The following is a 24,614-nucleotide window of genomic DNA, read 5'->3' on the forward strand; positions in this document are numbered from 1 at the left end:
TTGCTTTATTTTCTGAAGATGAGGGCAGAGAAATCATAATTTTTTTATGCTAACCATATTGTATATTTTATTAATTTTAAGTGGCTTAATTTTGAAGATTGAATAAATTTTTTTTTTTAAAAATTAGCGGAAATACAAATTTTTCATTAATTCTTTGGAAGAAGTCCGGAAATTCACATAAATTTTGATTTTTAATTACAAATAATTCAAAAGTGAAAATTTTCTCATCTATAAATTTATATACAATTAAATTTGAGATTCATTTTGATTTCTAATCCTAATGTTTTGCAACAATAATTTTATTCCCTACAACACATAGTTAAAATCGCTTAAATTCACACATATTCTTATGTTAATGATGCAAATATTTTAAGAATTAAATCATTAAAATAATTAAACAAATAAATACAAAATCATGCCATATTTTTTTCCTCTTAAATAAAAATTATTTTTAATTATTTTTTATAATAAAATGGAATTTAAAATAAAATATGGCATTATTCATAAAATTTATTAAACATTCGTCAGCTTTAATTTTTTTGACAATTGGTTGAGAAATTCATTAAATTAAGTACAAATGTGTCAGAGTGTCTATAATATTAAACCCTCCCAGATTTTTAAAAAATTACATTAATACCATATGAATATATACATAAACATACATATAAAATATAATATTGTATGTCAACATACATAATACATTAATAGCACATAGAGAGAGAAAAGAGTTCTTATATTTTTCGCCGATCGAGGGGCAAATCAAATCAAAAAAACTCAAAGGAATTCTAGCAATTATTACAATTAAATATCAAACATGTTTATGTTATTAGAGACAACTTTTAACAAAATATTCATTTTATTTTTTATAATTTTATAATAATATGTTAGAATTTTTATTATGCATGGCTGATTTGAAACTACCATTTAATAAAAGATATTTAATAACAATAATAATGAGCTCAAAAGATCCCTTCTCTTTACCGTCTATTAAATTCTCGAATTCTATTTAATTATTTCAAACAAATTCAATTACATTTTTATAAACGTATACACAGACACAATATAATATTATTATGAAAAAGAACAATATATTTTAAGCATGGTAATTTATTGTTTATTTATCCCTCTCTTTTTATATATACATATGTTAGAGAAAAAATATATGGCACTATGACTATATACCTAGTACCTATAGTTTATTTTATGTATAAAAAAATATTTTTTGTATTTAATTGTTCTTTAAACGTACATTATTATAAAAAAGATACAAATATGTGTGTGTATGTACATCTAGTGGTAAAGTAAGATGGAAAAGAGGATCAGATTCAATTCAATTTGGGTTTTATTTTTTCGTTCTTGCAGTACTGCGTAATGATATGAGCGCTCATGCGATTTTATGATCTTTGACTTTGACTTTATTAATGATCGTTTTAAGTTTATTAAATAGAAAAATAATAAAAAATTTATTAGGGATAATATTAGGGATAATGATTTTGATTTAAATTTATAAATAGTTTCTGTAATTACAATTGAAATTGTTGCCGTTTTCTATTATTGTAAAAGTAGAAAATTCTTTGATTTCTTTGTGTTTAATAATGTGAAAATTTAACTGTTTGATTATTAAAATTGATAAAATTCTAATAGTTTTCAGCGTTAATCGGCTTAAGTGGGAAATAACTATTGCGAGTGTTGATTCATCGACTTAAGTTGGCTCGCTAACTGCTTTGAAAATCGATGTTTGGATTCAAGGTAATAGGATGGAAAATAAGTACTTAAAAATCAAAAGAATACTCGTTATAATGTTATCGTTATTATATCCTGCACTTTCTCGAAGGGTATATTAATTTTTTTTATGGAGTTTGTAACCTCTTGAAGGATTGGTTGATACTTCTGCCATATGAACATGTATATAATATTCTCGCACGTTCTAAAATTCTGGTAAAATTCAGATATGTCGCTCCGAAAACATGATAAGTTAAAAACGAATAATTCAATTGACACGAAACTTCAACAAGTTCTTCATTTTGTGCCAAGGATGGGTGTTATTATAGCTGAACTAAATCGGACAGCAAATTTTTAAACCCAGATTGTCAGGGTAAAATCAGATTAACAGGGTATAATTCGATCCATTTATACCGACTGAAACGGTTTTACTTGTTTACAATTTCACGTCAGGACTATACTATGAAATTTATATTAAAAAAAAAACTACAATATTATTTATATTCGCAATATCTTAGTTTTGTTATTGCATTACAAGCAATATTACGTAATATTTCACTTATACGAAGTAAACAGATGTAAAAATTCGTCAAAATATCTAACATTAATAGCGTTTACGACAGTACTTATACAATAGTAGTAATAACATTGATAACACAGTCATATAAAAACAAAATTATGATTATACATTTTATGCTACTACACTTAAAAATGAACGGCAACTTTAATTACACTATTTTATTGTATAGAATCACAATATGAATTCTTATTTTAATGCGCGCAATATTATATTATATGAAATTGTTTTCGGAGAGCAATGTAAAACTGGTTGTTTTACCGCATTTATATAAACCGCTTAAACTCGTTATAAATTCTTATTAGGATTTGAACATACTTGGCGATGAATTTATAAATTTTTGAAATGATTTATATTCCAAAAATTATACAAGTAAATAAGTAAGTAAAAAAAAAACAAAAATACAAAATTAGAATCCTTTTTGAATTATACAATTTATACAATAACGATCTTTCCTGTAAAATTTTCAACTAATTCCATAGTTTTGTTGTTTTTTTTATAACAATGACTTGTAAGACATTATTACAAACACGTGAATAAAGATTAATGTAAGTTTATTTAACGTAATGGCATTCAACTGAAAATTTAAAGATTTAAAAAAGAAGTAGGCCAAAATAAGCATTCATAGTTATAAAAATATATGGATAGTTTAGGACCTTAATAGATCATTATACTATTATTGTATGCAATGTGAAATAAATAATAATTAAATGTAATAAATATTATTTCGTTTCCTTAAAATTATTTAAAAATTAAATTTTAATTTGTAAAAATCATTAAAATTTTTGGGTCCGATTTGTTGTTAATTTTTTTTTTTAAGTTTGAAGTAATAAATTTGAACTCTGAATGTAATAACGATTTATTCTTTTTATTAAAAAAATAATTTAATTTTTAATGTTTGAATAATTATAAAAAAAAAACTGATGTGATCAAATGAAATTAAATCATATAAGACTGCAAATAAAAAGTATAAAACTATATTTGTTAGTTTTATGGGTGTATTTACTACTTCAGCGAAAGTGTTGCACAAGATTAAACCCTTATAAGTAACAAGATTAAACCTTATTAATAAATTTTACGTCAATTTTATATAAAGAGTTTATTTACGCTTACCTGCCATGTAGAAGTAAGCATTTTTAACATAAGTTAGAGAAAACGAGGGTGATGGAAATACTTGCTCTAGAAATTAACTTTTTTTTGTAAGTTCTACTGTCAAAGGACAGCACTGCAAAATGTTATCCTTATAATTATGTTGAAGGTTTTGAAAATTTTTGAAACGAATATGGAAGTGGTTTAATTTTCAGCATTTATATTAAATAATTAAATAGTTATTGATGGGATGATCAGCGAACACTAATAATTTCAAAGTAGAAATTTTAATAACTATCAAGCTTCTAATCATAGTTCTTTGAGCTCAGATTTTGTCTTCCTATACTTTATAAAAACCAAATTAGATTGAAATTTATTGCAAAACATAACAAAAAGCATAAGTTCTAGATCATAAAATTTATTTTGTAAAATGATCTATTAATCAGAATCTATTGTATTTTGTTCTTAATTTTCGAAAAAAATTTTCAAGTAGGTGCTATTGTGTTGTATCATCTCATAGTACCTCTGTTAAATGCTTTTATTAGAAAAATAAACCAATTTCTTTCCTCTTTGTTGAAATTGGACAATTTTATTTCAAAATAAAACTTTTAAATAGCATAATATTTTTATAAAACATTCTTACAAATAATTTTAAATTACATTTGATCCTTTTTTTTATAATTCTTTGATCTTACAAAATTTTCTTTTATTGTTGTTTTTTCAGTTCCCATTCATTAGTGTCAACTTAATTTATAATAATGAGGTTCGACAAATACCGCAAAATATATATGAAGTATAAAAAAAATAAATTCCGCAAAAATATTGTTTGATCCTTTCAATTGAAATAGTGATGCTTTCTTTTATTTTACTTCTGCAAACCGCAGCAATTCAAAGCATTTTGTAATATTTTTTTTATGTTTTTTCATTCTCATCAAAAAATGAAAGTCAAATTTTCCGCAATAAAATACAAAAAATTTTTTTAAAGATGAAAATAACAAATGATTTTTTATGATTTTCAGTGAAAGAAAAATAACGATAAATACACACATTTACACATTTTTTTAAGGATATTTTGTTTGATCATTTGAACTGACAATGACACTCTTTTGAAGTAACAATAGGAAGTTTAAATATGGTATCTAATATTTTAAGTTGTGAATTTTTGTTTTTTTACAAATGTGCGTTATTTTATAAAAATTATCCTTTTTTATTTTTATATATGTATGGGTGCATGTAGGTTATTTTGTATACGTTTTTATATTTTAACAGAGGTTCCATTTTTTGTCTTCGTTCAATGATCTATAAAATAATTAGAAATATATTGTTATTTTTAATAACTGGAGATATGTTTAATGTTTTTTTTTTATGATCCAATTTTTAATATTAACAAAACTGTATAGCTTCGGCTTATTATAGAATACTATGAAAACGACTGTGAGAAATTAAGCTATGGGAAATCCTAAAAAAGTTCTAAGAAAGTTTTAGTAAGAATGTTTTCTTTGTAATGGTTTTATGTAAATTTAAAATTAGGTTGTATTTAATTAGATTGTATTACAAACTTAAGGTATTCATATTTAATTAAAAGGTTTTGATGTTTAATATTATATTATCAAGTTTCTAAACGACATTAAAATTATAAACTCATAAAAGTTTCTTAATATTCTTAAATATTTCTATATTAAAATTCCAATTTTCACATAAGCTTTTTAAAATTTGCAGAATTTAAAATAGAATAAAAATGGACTGTAAAAGCCAAGTTCAATGATGTTAAATTGCTCAAGAAGCTGTTATTATAATATACTGCCTTCTTCCGAAACTTGTGAACATAAACTTACAATGAAATATGATAACAACATATCACCCCATACATAAAATACTAAATTCCGTTCGAAATTCAATATTATGAACGGATATACACATTAATATGTAAATACGAATTTAATTTTCAGTATAATTTTGTGTTATTTAATAAATTTGAAGAACAATCCTCCACATTAGATCTTTTTCCATTCAGTAAACAAAGAATTCTATTTAATGTCTAAAAGATAAATTTGTATTATAATATATGAGAATATAATAAAAACTCATTCGAAATAAAAAAAACGAGAAAAAAAATAGAGTTGACCTTGTCAACTCTGTGATACCCGTACGAATTTGTTATCCTATGCGCGAATAACTAATGTGCCATAACTAACTATGGGGCAGACTATGACTTTAAGTTGCCGTATTACCATATTAATTTATGCAAAATTTCAGTACTATGTGTTATTCAAAATACTGGTTGTGCCAAACTATTGATGTTGTATGGCACCTACCAGAAAGAGCCAGAAAATTTTAGCGAATTTTATCAAGCTCATCGGCCCTACTAATATATTCACTTGTGTGAAATCTCAATATCACAGCTTTTATAGTTTCTGAGATATAGTCAAATAACTTTTGAAGTTGTATGGCAGGTACAAGAAGGAGCTAAGTAATTTCAACGACTTTTATAAGACACATTGGCCCTACTAATATATTCGTTTGTGTGAAATTTCAATACCATAGCTTTAATAGTTTCTGAGATATAGTCCAATAACTTTTGAAGTTGTATGCCAGGTACCAGAAGGAACCAAGTAATTTCAACGACTTTTATGTGACACATTGGCCCTACTAATATATTCGTTTGTGTGAAATTTCAATACCATAACTTTTATAGTTTCTGAGATATAGCCAAATAAATTTTGAAGTTGTATAGCAGCTACCCGAACCGGTACCCCGATCATGTCCAATTTAAATAGGGTTCTTACTACAATAAATCATTTGTGAAAATTTGGTGGACTTAGCTAAATTAGTTTTTGAGTTATCGTTCGGACGGACGGACGGACGGACGGACGGGCGGACGGACAGACAAAGCTAAATCAACTCAGAATTTGACGCTGATCAAAAACATACACTTGAGTCTATATCTAACACCGTTATTTCTTAGCGTTACAAACGGTAAGGCAAATTTAGTATGCCCTTCGAACATACGTTCGTACGGGTATAAATATAACAAATGCGCGTAAAAGACGTCCTTAAGAAAAAAATTAAATTCAATTCTAATGCTTAAGATGATACACGAATTCAATTTGCTGCTGTATTCTAACACGGCTGCTGCTGTTGCATATTATAAACTCTTTGCCGCATCTTTTTTTTTTAGGAAAATACACAATTTTTCAAGTTATAAATCTTCTGTCATAACTTTTATTATAAGTGGGTGTTACAAAACATAGATTTTTTTTTGTAATTTAAAAAAAAAAATATTTAACTTAATAATAATAGTATTAATGAATGAATAAAAAATTAAAAAAAATTCTTGAAACATTAATTTCTATGAATTAAATATATAAGTCTGGATTCCAGGAATCAATAAAATAAATTTTATATATAGAATGAACGCGTACAACTGATTTAAAATTTAGTTTAGGTAGCGAAAAAAAATAAATGCTGTGTTAATTGAAATAAATATATTAGTTTAATGTAATACGTCGAACTTTCAATAAAAATACATCTCTCTGTGATGGAGAAATGTAATTTAACTGTTTTTTGGAAAATATCTCTCTGTCGGCCTGTGTGTCTTTACATCTTACTATTTATGTATTCCCATAGAAAGAAAGTTTGACTGTAGTGACTTTCATGTTCATATTAAAGGAAATTAGGTGCAAGCAACTAGGTTTATGATATACCTGTTGGTCTTACATTATAAATAGAAAAATAACGAACAAACTCCCTTGAAATTCAATATTCCGAGTTTTCAACTTTGTTAAAACATTGAATAAAAATTTTTTCGGAATATCGAAGCTCAAAATTTCATTAGCTCTTGATTTTTTTCCTTTGTTAGCGAAAGTAAGTAACCAACTTTTAGCGAAATTTGATCCCAAAGTGTGATGGACAAAATTTAAATTTTTCTATAAGTGCACTAACTATAAGGTTACTAGCTTCTATAGAATTAATATATAAGTGCTTAAAGGATACTTTCATTCACAATCTAAGGCAATACTTTCACTCAATTGATAAAAACAGACTGCAAAGACAATTTGTTCACATTGCCAAAGGATAGATTAGATGACGAAGACAAAGGCCTTATTGTCAGAAGTTCAACTATAATTTATCCAATTTTATCATATGCTATTTTGGCGGATATGTCTTGAACTACGTCACTTCAGATATAAAAGGATATTTTTAACAAATATTGATTAATAAGTAGTTTTTCGATGTTTAAATTTCTTAAAAATATATAAAGAATTCCAGTATAAATTAAATATGGAGTCTTTAGACTTTCTTGTTCCGGAAAGGAGCTGAAATATTTTCGCTGTTGAAACTTTAAGTTTTTGTTTTTAAACTATGTTTTAACTCGATTTACTAAATCGTAGAATCAAAAATTGTTAATTACTTTTTATCCTGCACTTAAATCTTTTTGTAAATGTATAACAAACATTTAATTAAATATATTTTATATTCTAATAGAGAAAAGTCATAAAAAGTGACTTATGTAATAATTTTGTAAATTTTGATTAAAAAACGATAGTTTTGTAAATTTTTTACCTATATAATTTGAATCTGTAGTGTAAACAATACGTTTAGTCGTTCAATTCATTATAATCATAATGCTGATAGAATATAATACTTCAAAGGTAAAGCCTGAATCTGAAGATAGCAATTTTAAAGAAATATTACGAGAATTAATAGCTTTTTTAATTCATTAATTGCATTCTTCTAATCTAATCTAATCAGCTATCTAATAAATTATATTCAATTAAATTTATGATGCTTAAATTTTATCTAATGCATATATGTAACAAAATATTTATCAAACTTAAGGTGTTAACATGAAAGCATAACATGAAGACTTTTCTATTACAATATGCCAAATATATAGCACATGTCTATACGCAATATATTCAAAAACTACATACGTACTTATGTGTAAATACTTGCATATAGGCATATTATGTTTCTTCTGAATATTCTTCTGTTCAAAATTTTCTATTTGCTGACAATGAGAAGCACTCATTATTAATTGAGTTTACTTTAAAACTTCACTATTTAAAGAATAATATCTAAGAATTTATAAGCAAACAAACTTGAAGATTATCTTTTCACATATCGTTCGTATCTTTAAAACGTGTTGATACTAAAAACACCACAAAAAGAAAATAATTTAAAAGAGCAAAAAATTGTGTTAATCTGGAAGAGTTAAAAAACAAATTTTTTTTTTCTTATTCGAAAAATTTCAAAATTGTATCTTTTAAATGTTTAAGAGACACTTAAAAAGTGCTGTTAATTCAACTAGCTACAAAAAAAAATTAAAAAAAAAGAACACAAAATTCCACAGTAATATCTGAAGCTTATTTATAGATTGCTTCTTACATCAAATTTTTGAATTGTTTAGAGTTGGAAAAAGAAATAATTGGCGGTCCGGTTCATCTATGAATTGTAGATATTGTGTATTTATGCAGAAATGCATTTAAAAATTCGACAACCGCGGATAAGATAAGATGTTGGAAAGCAAAATGGTGAGTACTGACACTAAACCGTAGATTTCAATTGTTGAATCTTGATACCTTTTCGTAACTAAGTGTTTTGATTGCCATAATATCGATATTCATTAAGAAATTAAATTTCATATTTAAATAAATTTTTATATCCTCTACTTCAGGAGTCACTTGAAGGAGTCGTCTGTGGTGTGAACTGTGAACATGTATATAATACTGTCGCTCAGCGTAATCAATTTAGACATTTCCCCCTATCTAGTCGTCCGATCGTATGATAGAATTGAAAAATGAATAAAGTAAACATCGCCAAATGTTTTACTTTTTCATTTTTACTTTCAAAAAATTGTTTCTTTTCTACCAGGGACTGCCAATTACAGCACCGGATTCGGATATCTGCTATAAAAACAAAATTATTCTTAAAAGAGCGCAAAAAATTCTCTGTTCTCTAATGAGTTAAAATTTTTCTCATGAGATTAACTGTTCCATGAAATTCTGCTTAATGAAAAGTTTTTAATCAAAAATTTATTTACAATTACAATAGCGATTGAATGCGTGACTTTCTTAATTTATTTACTTCATTTTTCTATTTACATAGTTTAAATTTATCACCATAATCAACACCATCATCCAGATCCAGTAATCATTAATTTATTTTTAAAGAAGTTTAAGTAGACAAATACCAATTGTCAACATTTTACATATAAACGTAACGTATACTTTATATCGATTAATACTTTTCACATAAGATTTCTATGTATGTATGTTTGTGTATGTACACATGTGCATAATAAATATAAACAATTTCATTTATTTATTTTTTCGTTAAAGTTTAGAGAGTTTTGCAACTAAATTGTTAATTTAATTTTTTAATAGTTTTCCAAAGTGTTTACTTATTCGCGACAGGTATAATATTTTAACTGCTATTTTTTTGGTTTTTTTTTTATTGTGATTATTTTAGATAAACATTAAATAGTCCGTTTTGTATAGCTTTAGGTCTACTGAATGAAGTCAAGATGGAAAAACGTAGACAAGAAAAATAAAATAATTCATTAAAAATGTATTGTGTAGCTGCGGTAGGTTTATAACCTGGATATGAAAATTAACGTTTCAATTTAGTAATGACAATAATGGTGTAGATTCCTATATGTAATATTGATTTTTTCGCTATGTTTACCACCACTGTTTTTGTTGTTATTTTTTTTTTCTTTTTCTATTGTGATGACCGTTAAAAGTTTCCATTAAATGTGCGTCCGTTCGTTTGGTTTATTAATATTGTCGTTATTTTATTTTGTTCTCAATAGTTCATATTGTTGAGTTTAAAGTATTTGCATAAGTTTTTTTTTTATACAATAAAAGGTGAGAGAAATAGAAGATATTTGTGCATATTTACTTGGTTGATGATGGTAATTAAGTGATAGCCGCTTAAGTAAATGTCGCGTAACTTAATTTTTGTAATCGTTTTTCTTTTTTTGTTTTACTGTTTTCATGATTTTTTTTGTTTGTATCCATATTTGCTGAAATTACAAAAAAAAAAATTGAGGATCGGTAGTAGAAAATAATTTGAGATTTTAAGGAAATTCATGTAGGTAGTTTTAAATTATTCAAATTTAAATAAATATAAAAAAAATCTTACATTTGGTCACTGTGGCTAAAAATACTGTGATTACGCTTATATCTTATGAATGAAATTTTATAAATTGTTATACTATGATTTTTAGGTTTCACAATAATGATGTTAGTCTTTACTAAAATAAATAAAAAGTTATTAATTAGTATTGCTTTGTTTTAAACTTAGATTAACTGTATGGAACTATAGCCACTGGAACTTAGCTCGTAATTCAACATTCAAATTTATTAGCCTAGGTTCGTTCAATTTAGTTTAGGAGGGGCCACAATAGCTTTTCTCTTGGTGGTGTATGCTGCGTACTATCTATTAAAATTATACTCAATTCAAGTTTTATATGATGACAATTTACACTTCGACCCACAATAGTTTTATCGTTTTAAAGAATGGATTATTAGTAAAATTAAGTTCTAATATCAATTCAATGCATTCCATCAATTGATTTGCTTGGAATATTATAAAAAAACATTATCTAAATTAATACTTAAATTTTTGTTTTCATCATAATTTTTATTTAAGTTTTGAATCATTTAAAGTCGATAAACTATAAAAATTGGCACACAATTCATGAAATTACAATGTTTTAAAACTGAAAAATTTCTTGTGCTCTATAGTGCTCTAATTCAAATATATATGTATGTAGAAGAAGATAAGCTTGTTTGGTATAGTTTTATTTTGATTAAATTGTTATAATTAAATTTACTTTCTTCAAAAAAAATCTTAAGTAATTAATTTTCTTATTCCGCAAATGTATTTATTCTCAACAATATTATTAAGTCTACTAAAAATTTTCCTTTTTTATAGTTAAAACTGTTGAAATTGTTTTTGTGAATTATTGTTTTGGGATTTCAATAAGAAATATCATTGAGTTTCGAGAAACTTCATTTTAAATTAAGCAATTAGCAAGTCTATAATGCGCTGGGTTTTATGCTCACAAATTAACTGCATCCTTGTCTTAGCTTAAAAGTTTAACTGTCGCGTAAAACTGAAGAATTTTTGCAATTACATTTAACTATTTACTTTAACAAGTATAACCTAATCAAAACAATTTTCTTTTTTGAAAATTAACGTGATTACATTAAAATTGAAATATTATTAAATTTCTCTTTCATACATAAGCTTACTATCTTATATTTTACTCGCAGGAACCGAAGTAATTACTTAAGGCTAACTGTAAACATATGGACATATTATTTCTGTATATATTACCCTCTCAACCATATTAGCTTAATCTGACATACTATATTTTTTGTATTTTAAGTTAAAAATTGTTTTATACCATTACTAATATATCCAAAACTTCTAAGTACAATAAAAACAAGTTTATTCACTGCATCATTAAATGGCAAATGTACAATGCATAAGTTGACAAACTAATGCTTAAATTTGGTCGATGTTAAGTTTTTGACCTGATGTCATTATAGGGCAATTTTTGTGCAAGAGATCCAAAACGTTTAATTAAGTAATTGAATTACGTGCTTAAGCGAGTTATACATTCTACGCTAAAACATTGATTTGTTTTTATTCTTTTTGTACTTTCACAATGGAATTGTGAAGTAAAAAAACCAAATTGAAGATTTCAATATTGTTTAGCGATGATCTTTAATTTGTGTGGAAATAGAAAATTCATTTTTAAAAGAATAGATTTGTAAAATTTAAAAAAAAATATTTTTTTTTCTCGAAGAAATAACAAAACAAATAATTTGCTTTAGAAAGAGAAATACTTTTGAAAATAGTAAACTTTGTATTTTTCCATTCTTTCATTTAATATTTATAGCTTAAATTGTTTTGAATATCGGGAAAACATTAAAAAGAAAAAATAAATTTCGTCATGTGAATAAACAGTTTAAAACTGTGTTTATTAATTTACGTTTATTTACAGTAAAACCTAAATTATTACAATATTAATCGTTAAATTGGGAGAGGAAAATTATAAAATTAGGAAACCTAAAAAAGTACCACACATACTGCTATGACATATGAGGACGTTGAGCAAAAAATGAAGAAGCGGCTAAGCAGGTATTTAACTGTTTTTTTTTTACAAATGGTCTTTTACTCCAAAATGTAAGTAAGCTAGATCTTTGTTGATTTCGATGCATATGCGGTGCTTTATTAAGAGCAGTTTTTCAACTTATACTGTTAGTCTTTCAGAAGCGAATTGACCCAAAAATTAAATTCAAATACAAAATTTTTAAATGGCTATGGAACGCCTAAGTGCCAAATTTAATTGTCAATTCCAATTTAAGAGCCATTATTGACCAATTATGAGTGCCAATTTTAATAGTGTATATACACTCTGGCTATATAAGGTAGATTTGGCCAATGTACTTTAAGTTCTTTTTGAGGTAGGCAACCATGTTGCACAGACTTTTATACCATTTTTTTATCTTGCACATATCACGCATACAATTTATTTGTTTCCCATATAATATCTAAAAACAATACTCATGCTTTGTGCTTTTTCTAGTTTAAAAGCAGCAGCAATCCTTTCAAATTCTACTTAACTGTATCGTTTTGTGAACCCCTATGTTTATATATAGCATATGAAAATGTGTTTATCAAATATATGTATGTGGTTCAATAGAAACTTAAATAACTGTTCATTTTGTTTTTTGTTTTTTTTTTTTTCAACAATTTAGTAGGTATACGATTAGAAACGGTATGAAATGAAATTAATTGTTTACTGACATATGATTATCGCCGCTATTTTTAAACAAAAAAAAGTTCAAGGAAAAAAATCAAATATTATAATAATAACTTATCATTGACTTTTAACTGACATTTTGAGGTGAACGTTTAAGATATTACTTTTTTTTCTTTATTTGCAATTTATTTATTTAAAAAGAAAAGAAAATAATTAAGATGTCAAATTGAGAATGGATTTATTGAATTAAAATAGGTTTGGATAAATTAAAAGATCATTTAAATTATAAGGCGTATAGACATGAAAAAACATTTAGTAAAATTATTTGAAATTATAAAAATAAAAATGAAACTAGTTATTTAATATTGAAAATTCCAAGAATTATAAAGTTAAAAATTTAATTAAATGTAAGCTGCTAGCAAATGTGAGAAGTACAAATTTTCAAATTTGAATCACGGAACTAAATTTATAGATTTTGAGAGACTTTTCCAACGATACCTCGTATATAATTACATATTTTTTCGAATAGCTGTTTTCATATAACATGGCTTAAAAGGCCTTGAAATATCTAATTTTTCACTATAACTTCCTAGCTAATTGATTTTTTTAACTTTTTTTTTTGTTTTAACTTTCGCGAGAGCTCAAACATCTTCCGAGAATTTCATGGACTAAAAGTTTAAGAGTACATAAGGGACATCTAGGCAAACACAAACTTGATTTGTACGTACATATATGTTCACAAAAATAGATAAAGAATTTTTTTACCCCTAAATACTTAAAATCTCTGGAGTACGCAATGCACTTCAGAAACAGAGTGGTGTTCGCTAATCGTTCCGTACTCCTTCGTTTTGTAAAGGCAACCAGGGTCTTTCGCTGGGATTTATATTTAACCCCAGGCCATTGTCCCACTCCTCCATAACGCTTAGATTTTGTTGTAGACGGTTGGAGGTCGTGCTTTCAAAATTGTCTCGGACAACAAAGACCACATCATCAGCATAGCTCCACATTTCGGCCCCAGGGGCCCCAAGGGCAATGACCAAGTCACCCATCACAATAAAAGTCCGAAAGTTTCCTTTTGCAGCGGAGATGTAGGTTGTGCTATGAGCTTTTATAGGCTTAATAATGCTACCCACTCACGCGCCGTCGAATCCACACCAAGTCGAAGTAATGAGTCGCAGATGATATCATATGGAGCGTAGAGACAGAACGCCTCCAGGCATCTCTTTCGGGCCAAGGACCCCTTGAAAGTGTGTTGAACACATTACAGATCCCACGTCCGCTTCCCATCTTCAGTCATAGAGCTATCAGGTCGTTCTATTAGGCTCAACCCACTGGCTTACTTTTGGGAAAGGAAACTATGAGACCTGGTGCTATTGGGAAGGTTTTCTATTCCCTTAGGGAACACTTTCCATGAAGCGCTCTCTGCTTTCCTTATCTATTTTCTTATCTAGCCCGACGTCCTGGCCCTATTGAAGAGCTTTCTGGTCTTTAGTCTGAACCTTGAAAGCTCTCCATTTCTAATCAACAAGATTTCTAATCATTTAATTTGGAAAAACATTATAAGTTTGTGTTGCCTTAACCGCGTGCAAAATAATAATTTTTATAAATATTTAAGAAATATTTGCTGGACCATTATTTTCTATATGTTTTAATAGATGTTTTCATTTGGCTCAAAGTGCTTTAAAATGGTGTGAAATTAATCAATTAAAATGTGTATTTTGTTAGAACTGGTGAATGTATAAAAATTTTTTTCCTCTTTTAAAAGCTTAAAATTTTTGCTTTCCAAACGTGTTCCTCACGTTTTAAAATTAATTTGCTTCTTCCCCAATTTCAACACAAAGCGAATCGCTTTTAAATTATTTACTTTGAATTATCTGATATTATTTTTACAAGATTAACACTAAAATTCTTGGAATTTCATACCTTATATTTTTTATAAAATAAAGTTAACTAATTCATTTTCCTTATTTTGCCCGTTCAATTATTTATTTTGAAAATTACTAATAAATTTCTTAATTTTCAAGTTAATTTTTTTTCTTTATTTTTACTTTAAGTAAAATGAACTTTTGGAATTAATTGTAGATCCACTGTTAACAATTAAAGAGTCTATAAAAATTGCGTTAATTTTTTTTCTTTATTTTTACTTTAAGTAAAATGAACTTTTGGAATTAATTGTAGATCCACTGTTAACAATTAAAGAGTATAAAAATGCAGCGTAAAAAATAATTACAAAAAATGAGAAAGAAAAAACGAAAAAATAAAAACTTTCAGTTGGAGTACACAAAAGGGAAAAAAGTGGAAAATAAAAAGGCAAAAAAGGTGGGCAACAAACAAGCGAATAGTAATTTACACCTGCGCAATGCATAAAAAAATAAAAAAAAACACACAATAACTACAATACAACTTACACGCAAACTAATTATTTACTTGCTCAAAAGATTCCTTTGTAACCTTTTTGGTATTTGTTTTTCCCTCATTCGTGGTGTAATTGGTAACCTCGACAAAATGAAATTACCAAAAAATAAATACAAAATACATACTTAGATAAAATGTATTGAGGAATTTTCGATTTAAAAAGGAATGGCGCGAAATAAATGAAAAACCAATGTAAGGAAAGATTCATGGACTTAATTGAACATGGAGCTTTATTTTAATAACATCACGACGTGTATTTAAGTAGACAGATTTTTTGTCGTTCTTTTTCTTTGTCTTAAAACGAAATTACTACTATTTTATAACATTAATTGTATCCCATTACAAAAGACTACAAGTTTTAAACATTTGTAGGTTATTCTTAAAAAAATTCCAAATATAAAAAAGATGACAAAGATAAACTCGGATAGACTAGTTTCCAAACTGTGAGTTTCAGACCAGGAACCTATACGAAACTTTAAACATTTGGCTAACGGAATTTTGTTTTTATATAAAATGTTTCAAAGTTGAAACGAACTCTACTAATGTTATACGTGACAATTCCTTTTAGTTATAGGTTTGGTTATATGTCATTCCTGTAGTTCTTGCTCGTTTCAGCAAATTGGAAAGTGAAGTTGAAAAACTTGCTGGAAAGTTTAAAATAAAATTAAATATTTTTTTGGGAGTAATATTGGTCCCAACCAATGTTTAGACTTAAAAACGAGAATTTAAACTCCGAATACAGGACACATTTGCTTTGTTCCATATTTATCTTTTTCAAATTGAGTTTTTTAAGGTTTGCAGATATTTAAAATATCTAAGTATTAGAACAATCATAAAACATTTTTCTAAAATAATAAAAAATTTTGGTTTTTTCCCAGATTCATTATAATTAATTAATTTAATTAGCAAAAAATTTGATTATAGATTATTGACATGACATATTTTTGGAATATACAAAAACAACTTCATTGTTAACCCTTTTAATTCGAATTTTTCAGTTACAGATAATAAAGATTGAAGCAAGGATGCAAAACAAAAAATGTGTGAATTTCTGCTAGCAGAACATGTAAAAATTTATTAAAAATGTGTATGTATACACAATTATTGATCAATTAAGGATTTTACGTTATGCTTTTTGGAGAACGATTTCGCTTTTAGAGGTGGCATTATTAGCTTTGCTGTGAGAATTAAATCGCGACTTAAACGAATTTCCCACATTATTAAGGGAAATAATATCTATTGGTTGTCTATGGAATAACCCATTTATTACATTTATAAAGTTACATTTAGTAAAGAAATGCATTCATGATTTCTTAGAATTAGTTATCTTTTTAAAAAACTAAAAATCGAAAATTAAATACACATGAGGAAAATACACAAAACAAAAAAACGAAAGAGATAAAAACTCTGAAAATAAAAAGAAAATCAGTGAAAATAATATTCAACAAAACAAAAAAAAAGAAAAAAAGATCATGTGTAAGTCAAGGAGCGGTTCAAATCCGATTTCCAATAATTATCATGAACTCAACGTAAATAAGTAATTATTGCAAAAAAGGAGACAAATTTTTAATTTTGCATCAGACACTAAACAGACAGCAATAAACATGGATATGAAGGATCGGTTTCCTGAGTGCATCTGTTTTTTCTTTTCACTCTTCTTTTTTCATGTTTTCTTCATTTTGTATACTAATAATTATCCTATTTATCGAAATTTCACTGAAAGATAATAATAAATGATGGGTAATATTCTTCAAAATCGATTTTAATATAAAGATACAATCATGATTTTCAATTAAATTTTGCCATTTGATTTGAGTTTGCTTTGAAAATGATCATAAACTGAAAATGTTTGTTCTTTTTCAGTTATTGTAATTTCTTTAATTAAGTAACGCCAATTCAGAATTTCACTACACAATACTTTTGCGTTAATTGCAAATATTTTGATTTTAAATTTTAATTTCATTTCAAAGACATTAAGTCTAGTCAAAAATACATTGAACAAGAAGATATTCTAAAGAAAATGCCAAGCCGTCTGATTGTTAATACGTTTCAAATATTTTCTAAGAAATTTTTAAAATTTTAATAGCGCCTTTTAAAAAAACTATTTCAAGTTCTATATATTATTTCTTTAGAAGTTCAGACAAAACAAATTTTTAAAACCTTATCTGTACAATTTGGTAATAAATTAAATTTTTTTTTGCACAATTAAAATCTAATTTTTTTGTTATTATTGCGGTAAATTGTCTTTCATTTCTTAAGTGTGATTCTTGTTCGAAAAGATTTCAAGCTGTGCTTCAAGATAGACCACTTGAGTTGATTTTTTTTGTACTTAATTTATTAGGTGATGTGCCTTTGCTTTCGGATTTTGTTTTGGGTTTTCTTTTATCTTTAAAAAATAGAATAAAATTTTTGTTTAATTTCAAAATCTTTTGTACTAACAGTAATGAAAACAAGCACTTTTAATTTTTCAATTGTTTCTTTTTTCTCATTTTATTTATTTTTTTTTCTTAAAAAGGTATTTTAGTTTTTGTTACGCACAATTCTAAATTTGAATTAATTTCTGAAAAATTTGGCACAGTTCTCTTAAAAGGTGTTAAAAATGCAGATGTTACGATTTTAGCGCCCTTTTAACGCCCTCAAAATATTTATTTTTTTTTTGTTTTCTGTTCTTTCACAGTTTCCATTTTAAATTTAAAAAAAAATGAGTTAAAACGAAAAAAAAAATAGAGTTTACCTTGTCAACTCTGTGATACCCTTACGAATTTGTTATCCTATGTGCGAATAACTAATGTGCCATAACTAAATATGGGGCAGACTGTGACTTTAAGTTGCCGTATTACCATATTAATTTATGCAAAATTTCAGTACTATGTGTTATTCAAAATACTGGTTGTGCCAAACTACTATTGATGTTGTATGGCACCTACCAGAAAGAGCCAAGAAATTTTGGCGAATTTTATCAAGCACATCGGCCCTACTAATATATTCACTTGTGTGAAATCTCAATATCACAGCTTTTATAGTTTCTGAGATATAGTCCAATAACTTTTGAAGTTGTATGGCAGGTACCAGAGGGAGCCAAGTAATTTCAACGACTTTTATGTGGCATATTGGCCCTACTAATATATTCGTTTGTGTGAAATTTCAATACCATAACTTTTATAGTTTCTGAGATATAGCCAAATAAATTTTGAAGTTGTATGGCAGGTACCAGAAGGAGCCAAGTAATTTCAACGACTTTTATGTGGCATATTGGCCCTACTAATATATTCACTTGTGTGAAATTTCAATACCATAGCTTTAATAGTTTCTGAAAATAGCCAAATAATTTTTGAAGTTGTATGCAGCTACCCGAACCGGTACCCCGACCATGTCCAATTGAAATAAGGTTCTGGCACTTACTACAATAAATCATTTGTGAAAATTTGGTGAACTTAGCTCAATTAGTTTTTGAGTTATCGTTCGGACGGACGGACGAACGGACAGACAAAGCTAAATCAACTCAGAATTTGATACTGATCAAAAACATACGCTTGAGTCTATATCTAACACCATTATTTCTTAGCGTTACAAACGGTAAGGCAAATTTAGAATACCCTTCGAACATACGTTCGTACGGGTATAAAAATACCAAGGTGTCAAATAACCTACTTTTTTTATGTAACTATTGTAAAACAACAAAAATAAAACTATGAATAACACTTTAGAATAAAAAGAAAATTATTCGGATCAATTAAATTTTCGAAGAATTTTCAAAATAGTTTTTATGGTTTGTTAAGGTTTCATGAGCTAGCAAAAAATGATTGGTACCGTATTGTTCATGAAATTTTATTTTTTAAATACTATGATAATATATTTTTTATTTCAACAAAATAGTTTTTTAGTTCCTTATGGAATTCGCAAGGCGATAGTACCAAGTTATTTGGTAGTAAAAATTAAAACAATAGGTACGAAATTTATTTCTTTTACGGAATAAAGACCAGTCTAATTGTAAAATATTTTGGGCTTTAAACGGTGGAGCATTTAAACTGCTTAATTTAAAATTTAGGACTAAATATTTTATTGATTTAAGTCTTTGGAAATGATCTAAATTTTTATTGTAATTGAATTCCATTTGAAAGGTTGAAAGATCATTAAAAACTTTTTATCCTATGAAAACCTAATAATTTTTCTTCTTCTTCTTTCTCCTCTTTATTATAAAACATTGTTCTGCTTTTATCACTCAGTCTTTTATGCTCCTACTTTTTCGAATGCAATAACCTATTCTGTAACCACTATCGGCATTTTTGACAGTTTTAATTATTTCGCACATAACGATATTGAACAATATTATACTGAGGCTGTCACCTTGTCTGAAATCTTTAGTTATTATAATAATTCTTTATTTTGAAATAAGAAGTTAAAGTATGTAATGACAATTTTTAAAGTTTATAATAAGTTAAAATTGATATTTAAGTGAATTTTATCATTACTTTGCTAGCTTACTGCTCTTTTCGTTAAAATATTCAAAAATGATTATTCAAAGTTAACTCTTCCACAATATTGAATTTCTCATTTTTCTAAATAGTGTCAGTGCCGTAATTTTTCAAGGAGAATTAATATTCTTAAGTTTACCAGCAAATGAAATTAATAAAAAAAATTTCTCTCAATGCAGAATTTTACTGATTCCCTTTTAATATGGTCAATGTACCCCTGCTCTGATGAGCAGTTCATTATGCATGTTTTTTACAGTTTTTTTAATGAATTTGGTTGTTAAATGAGAGCGAATTGAAATTCAGTAAAAAATATGTCAAGAATAATAAAGTCCAGCGATTTATACAATTCGAAATCTTTAAATAAAATTATTTTTTTTCTTCAATGTTATACTTTAATATTATTACATTGTTGGTAATTTATTCTAATTTATGTTTAATCTATAGTATGCTGTTCACTAATTACAAGCTTCTTTTAACAATACGAAATTTTATTTTTTTATTCTTATGAATAAAATTTAATTTTAATTTTAATTTAACAATATTGTGCCATTGAATGCATTCAAATCAGTTTTTAATCAACATAATAGTGAAATAAATCTGGTAAAATGAATTAAAATGCAATATAAATTATCCTTTGTATTTAATTCAATCCAGTTTTGTATCCTTGTGTCGTTCATATGTTTATTGAAACGCATGATAATGAGAATTAAAGAATCAGAAAATGAAATATAAAAATCCTCAAAATATTGCATTTTGATTTTCTTTTCAATTTTCCAAGTGTTTATTACATTCTCTCCGCGGTTTCCCCACTTAATAATTTATTTTACAAATCTAAAAAGTCCGCTAAACAACAATATTGTAATCTTACAGATACACAGAGTATACGTTGCAGAGTTTACGTGTATAAATAAAATGTGGCCGTATTAAAAATATTCTTCATAAGGCATAACGTATGATTGTTTTTTTTTTATTTGTATCTTTTTCTTGGTCTTTCTTCAACTTCAAATTAAAATCTACACAACAACCGGCAGCCGAATAAGTGTGAATTAAAAAATATTGCATTAAAAAACGAAGTTAAAAGCGTGCTCATATTTAATGCCAAAATGCAAGAGTGTCCCCCATTGATTCTTTCATATTTTGCATTTATATAATATATATAGATTTTTTTTCAAATTGAAGGTTAATTGCTGTCCAGTGGATAAACTGAAATATGAGTTTTAAGCTATATAAGCATTATTGTAACTTAAATTAATTTTTAAAAGAAATTCTTGTGTTAAAGTGTTATTGGATGCCGTATTTAGTGTCAGCAATACTTTCTTTGGTATCGCTCGAAACTATTGTCATCGTAATTAAATAACATAAAAATTTATGTGATTATGTTAAAATAGCGATCGTAATGAAAATTACCTATAACATTTAAATGTCTGCCTAAATGTGTAGCGTGGAAATTTGTTTCTAATGCACCGAATAATTGCACTAAATATTGTTATCTTATCAAATAAAGAATTTCATACCTTAATTTTTAAAACGGTCCCGAATACTGGTTCCCACGATAACGATTGTCTTAATACAAAATATTTAGTTCTAAATGACGTTAAAAACCTAAGGACTTAAAACGGATACTAGATTTTAGGTTTGGGATAAAATTGTAGTTACAAATTAATATCGTCAATTTGGTCTCATCGAGAGTTTAATTTGTGTGGGCCTCAAATTCCGTTCCCAAATAAAGTTTCGGCTCTAGGGGATATCACAAAAAAATCTCAACTAATTTGGTCATGCGGCATAATTTTATTCTAAGAAATTCTAATAAAAGGATTATCTATTAGCATTATATTTTCGAACAGCTCCAAAATAAGAGAGTGAATAACCAGCACAGATTATAATCCAGATTACAGGGTTTTTTTCAAAGTACATTTGTGAGTTATTGGCAACATATCTTATTAATTTTTAAAAGAAAAATTCATTTCCGTACTTATTATATTATTTGAAATGTGCACAAAACGTAGAGTGATAATCAATAACTGCAGTTCATTTTTATTTTATACGAGTTTTCACTAATAAAATATTATCACTAATAATTTGTGTGTTAATTGTTGTATTCATGTTACCATAATTTAGAATAATAATGAATTGAGTTGAAGTTTCTTTCAACTTAGTCAAGGCTTTCCTTTATCACATTTATAACACAATGTTATTATTATTATGCTTAGTTCTTTAACATGTTATGTTTATGGATTAATTCTGAAATTTATTAATTTAGTAGAGACTGTACAACAAATTTTGTATTATTGGTGGTTTTAAACATTTATTAATTTATAGATATCATCAAGCGTACGATTCCGCAATCTAAATATTATTGGGATTTATTAAAAGTTCAAGATTTATTTGCATTAAATTAATAAAAGAAAAATTAGCGCGTGTTTCTTTTTTACCTTAAATATTCTTCGTGCATACCATTGTATACCTTACATAATTGTGATATGATAAATCTTTAAACGGTTGAAAATTTATGCAATAAATTTTTGTATTCCCTTAAATTCGTGTTCTTTTGGAATTCGGAACAATCAAAATGAAATTAATACCTATCAAAAGTAAAAATTTCATGATTTAAATTGAAAATTACAACTCTTTGATTCCGCAAAGAATATTGCATTGCATTTATGCATAAAAAAAGAAAAGCAAAAAAGAAATTGTTGCATTCAACAATAGTAAGCAAAAATGTTAAAAAAATTTACAATACACAAAATTGTGAATAATGTTGTGTTGTGCAAAAAAGAGTTCTTTACCTTTATTAACTTGATGTGGGCTATTCAAAAATATTGAAAATTAATTATCGCAGTTAATTAATTTAGCAGACTGAAAATTATAAAAAAATCAACTTTTCTGTTACACGTTATTGTTTGAATTGAGCTTTATTTAGCATTAAAATTCTAAATTATTTAACGGCGAGAATTGTAAGTACCTCATTTTCAAATAGGAATATATGAAAAGTCAAAAGCAAAATTTTTCTATTAAAATAATCTTTGAGGCAGTATTTTAAAAGCGAATCTTTCGTTTTAACTTCAAAACTTATCCAGAAATAATTTGCACACCCGCCTTATCGCTGGTCTTCAGATTTGTAAAATAAGATATTTTATGACGATTAAATTTTCGATTTTCAAGAAAATTTTTGAAATCGGTACAGCGAAGTCGAATTTGCTACTGAATCGAATATGAAACAGGAAACGCTAAAATATTAACTTTTTTAATTTATTTTAATTTTTGGCATATTTAAAAGAAAAACCAGGAAAATCTTTATAGTTCATTAACGTGCGTATAAAATTCATGTTTGGGTTTATTTGACTGCTTGTAGCGAAAAGAAATAATGCTCTGAGATGTAGAGATAAGTTTATCTTTTTGATCAGCGTCGAATTTTAAGTTGATTTAAGCATGTCTGTACGTCCATCCCAAGAACAACTCAAATTTTCACAAATGATTTACAATAGTAAATGCCGGAATCCTATTAAAATTGGATGCGATCATGGCAGTTGTTCGGGTATCACATCAAATCGTTCATTCGTACGGGTATCAAAGAGTTGACATAGTCAACTAAAAATGGTATGTTTTCCGGAGTGGCCATTACTGTCTTAATATTATTTAAATAATATTTTGTTTATTCCGTTCAAATTTATCTAAAAAAATCATATTAGAGAGATTATTATCTTGTGCAAAATTTATTTTTGAAAATTTGAAATATATTCTCGGCTTTGTTTGTGTTCTATAAAAATATTTGTGAGTGAAGCAAAATGAGTTGTGTTTTGCTTCATTCAAACAGGTGTATTTGTAATAGGTTAAAAAAATATGATACCTTGACGAAAAGTGATAATGTACAGCAATCTAAAATTGAATAAAAAATTATAATGGTTTTTAAATTGTAGGCAAGTGTATTTTGAAGAGCAAGTGTGTGCGCGTTTTTTTTTTAAATTTTAATCTTATATTATCAAATAATGTTTTCAGCTTGATTAAATTAAACTACCATAATTATTATTATATTATATAAGAGAAAATCCAATTTTTTCCGCTTTATTACCACATTTCGTTTTAAATAATAAAAAAAAAACAAAAAATACTCTTAAATATTTTCAAATTTCTCGTAAATATTTAAGAGATAAAAACTATTAATATGAAATCGACTTCCTTTTTATCTTAAAAACCATTAATATGTTCTATAAGCAGTTTTCGTTTCTTATTGGAAATAAATTTTTGACTTTATGTATTTTATATACCGTATATAAAACTGCTTAGATTACTGATAATTTTTCCCCCATTATACCAGGTTTCAGTAATAGAAACAAAAAACAAAGTATATGTACAGTTTTTTTTTCTTTTTGTTTTTGGATATCCGAAATTTATGTCCTTGTAAAAAACAATTTCATCTTACCTTTAAAAATTGACTTTATCTTTATCACCTTAACTTGTCTATTATTATATATTTGTATATACTAGTACATTATCTATAAAAATGAAAAGAATATTAATATAAATGTTATTAATAGTAGAAGAAGTATATATAAGG

Source organism: Condylostylus longicornis, unplaced genomic scaffold, assembly GCF_029603195.1.
Source record: "Condylostylus longicornis isolate FDR11 unplaced genomic scaffold, ASM2960319v2 ptg000004l, whole genome shotgun sequence".
NCBI lineage: Eukaryota > Metazoa > Arthropoda > Insecta > Diptera > Dolichopodidae > Condylostylus > Condylostylus longicornis.